Source organism: Phalacrocorax aristotelis, chromosome 1, assembly GCF_949628215.1.
Source record: "Phalacrocorax aristotelis chromosome 1, bGulAri2.1, whole genome shotgun sequence".
Taxonomy (NCBI): domain Eukaryota; kingdom Metazoa; phylum Chordata; class Aves; order Suliformes; family Phalacrocoracidae; genus Phalacrocorax; species Phalacrocorax aristotelis.
In genome coordinates, this window is record NC_134276.1 from 125495670 (window position 1) to 125498827 (window position 3158).

The window sequence follows — 3158 nt, forward strand, 5'->3', positions numbered from 1 at the left end:
CTTCATGATGAGCTGCTACGCTCCACCAAAACTGGAACATTTTGAGGCTATTAAAGCATCGGAGGGGATGTTTACGCACTCAGGTGCAGACAAGTGTGAATTAGCTCTGCCTGTGTTTGCAGACGCCTGGGATGTGCGCTGCTCTAGAAGCTGCCCAGGCGCCCAACGTGGGATTGGTGCCCAAGCTACCAGACCACAGCCATGCATCCAAATGGCTGCCAGTCTGAGCTGTCACCAACCCCTGTGGCTTGGAGCTTGGGTGGAGCTACCATCACTATGCAGATACACCCAAAAAACACTGTAACTCAGTTGGGTTTTTAAAACATTAGGCAAAAAATGCACATTTGGGTTAAAAACCAGAACAATTTTCATTTTTTGGTTACTGAAACAGCTGCTAACACATGGGTGGAGTGGGGACAAAGAACAACACTTGACCAAGTAACTACACTTGTTTACACCACAAGAACTCTACAGGCTTCATGGGATCTATTCAGTTTGCACTCATAACAAGAGGATTGGTCCCCAAATTATAATTTTACAGAAACCTGCAGGTATGTTTGCATGGATTACTGCTTTTTTAATCTCCTCTCTTTTTCCCTGTGTTCAACTTTGACTGCATGAGTAATGTTTTAATCTTTTTAACATTACTTTTGTCATGAAGCAAAAATTGTTGCTTACCATGCAACATAGTTGTCTTAAGAATACCTAAGCTGTCAGGAGAGGTAACCTTCTTTAATTAATTCATTTATCAGAATGAATTAAGGAAAGCCTTTCGTCTTACTTCAGTGGGTCTGGGAATCAGGGCCTAAACCATTAATACACCCAGAAATTAGTAAATTTTAAGTCTGATTCTCACCCTGGTCAGGCCTTTGAGGGGTGGGTAAGGAAAGGTTAGACTTGGTCAATACGGAATAGACACCCTCAACAGCTCCCTTAAGTTTGGTTTGGTTTTTTTGCCCTTTTGAAAAGCTCTCAGAGAGCACAGTTCTAAGGGAGAGGAAAAGGAAGACTAGAAAAAGATGCACTTTGCTTATGCATTCCTGATAATGGCCTAAGTCCATGTGTGAAGGATGTGGGTTGAGGTTTTCTGTTCTCATGGTTCAGGCTTTGCTGCTCTTTCAAAGGACGATGCATCCTCTTGTTTTAGGTAACAGCGTATACATTCCCATGCTAAAGGAGCTGTATTTGCCAGAAGACAGCATTCTTTGGGAAACATGGTGCACACGACAGCATGAGAACCAGGCTTTGCTCTCTCTGAGGATTCAGGACAGCTCTTTGTTGCTGATGGAAGAATAAAATAATTTCTCTCTTTTTAATGCATACAAGGTAATCTTTGCTTCATCCCAAGGAGCATCTGTAAACTGTAATTAGACAATAATCTGTTTTTTTTTGTCTAAGTGGGACCATCACTCTAAAATAAAAACAGTTGAAGTGGTTTTAAAATGTACAGTAGCCCTGAGGTCTGCAAAACATAAGTCTATCTGGACCATAAGATTTCAAAGAATACAGTTCAGAAAACATATCTGAAAAAGGATAGGGTATAAGAATTAAGGGGAGGAGAAATTAATTAAGGAGAGTGGGATATTCAGTATTTGTTTGCAACCGTACATTTACTTCAAAGTTATGGCTTCAGTCAATTCACTACCTAATAAGTATCAAACTTTTCCACTGTAGTGTCAGCTTTGGAGAGAGGAGCTTTCTGCCTGCCTGCCTTGCCATTCCCAGTGACACAGCAGCTTGTAACATTCCAGGAACTTCTCACTTGCTCTCTATGCTTTTATTTTTTTTGGTCTCCCCAGTCTGAATGTGCTCACCAGATGCAGTGATAGTTTAAAAAAAACACCACCAAAAAAAAAAGACCAAAGAAAGGTCTAGCTAGATGCAGTATTTCCCAGTTGCTTGTTTTCTAGTGAGTTAGCCTTGCTGAAATGAGTATGTAATGAACTCTGCTAACCAGTGGAAATTCCAGAGATAAATTCATACCAGAGATACTCAGCAGCATGTAGGTCAGGGCAACGTTTGTGCAACAGTTTGTGCAATCTAAGCATTCCCTTGAATAAAAGACTACTAAATTTACTTAGTGGCTTTTTTTGTGTGTGTCTCATTTTGCTTGCAATATGAAAGTTCATAGAAACAAATGTGTGTGCAAAAGAACGTTGTGATGGCAAGGTTTTGTAGATGTTTGTGAGAAGGTCTATCTACAATGGCAACATTTGCACACCCACGCTGAAAAATCATTGTAAGCCTGAGAGTTATCGAGTCAAGACCAAGAATCCATATTGTCTGGCAATTAACCTTATAGCAGACTCAAGAAACAAACTTTCACAGCTCTCAGGAAATTATTTGGAAGCAACTCATAGACCGGAAAGTACGTGCCCATTTAACCATTCCCTGAACCCTTCAGAATAACTAATTCATCCTAAACTGTATTTCTGTATTGCTAAATTTGAGCAATACTGGGGTTGCATTGTGAAGGGTGTCTGCCTGGAGGGCTTCTAGCAGCAGGTAATGTATGTGAAGGGAGGATGCAGCTGAAGGATGCCCCTGGCCTCACCCTTTACTAAAATTCTGAGTAGGGGCAGTGTCACCAGCCATGCCCCGCTAAAGGAAACCCCTGAAGGTGTGGTCGGATGAGTTACATCATTGGAGAAACAGACTGAAGACCACAATAGCAACAAAAGCTGGACTACAAAACTGGAACAGGTAAGAACTGTCACGTAACTACTTTTCTGTAACTCCTCCAAGGCTCAGAAGTACCTCTGTTGTGCTCCCATATGATGTATTTAACACCAGCTCTGCAGAATTGCCAAATCATATGATGAAACCACAGAAAACATGACCTAAGGGAATAAATCTCACATCACTCTGAGCTGCATTTCAGGCTGGTTCCCTGCTCCCCTCCCTTTCTAGCATGGTTCTTTTTGAACGGTTGTTTCACACTCTAAACCCCTAGGGCCTTGATATGCAGGAACTGATACACTGGGCATCTGTAAGACGCATGCCTTGTAGCCCCTTATTCAAAGGGTGGTATTCCATTAGTAACAGCTTAAAAATTGATTTAAACATTATGTTCATTGCACACAAACACTTCTCACAAAGCCTTCTGTTCCCATTGAGGCTAAAAAATTTCCATTGTATGCGTAATCTTTTATGAGTGC

At 41.3% G+C, this 3158-nt stretch overlaps 1 long non-coding RNA gene across 1 annotated transcript; it reads left to right on the plus strand.

The window, feature by feature from the left end:
• The first annotated feature begins 369 nt into the window (after nt 1-369).
• LOC142052159 (uncharacterized) lies at nt 370-2021 on the plus strand. Its single transcript, XR_012658744.1, has 3 exons — nt 370-551; nt 1148-1326; nt 1675-2021. It is a non-coding gene; the product is annotated as an uncharacterized LOC142052159 (long non-coding RNA).
• Nucleotides 2022-3158: the final 1137 nt, after the last annotated feature.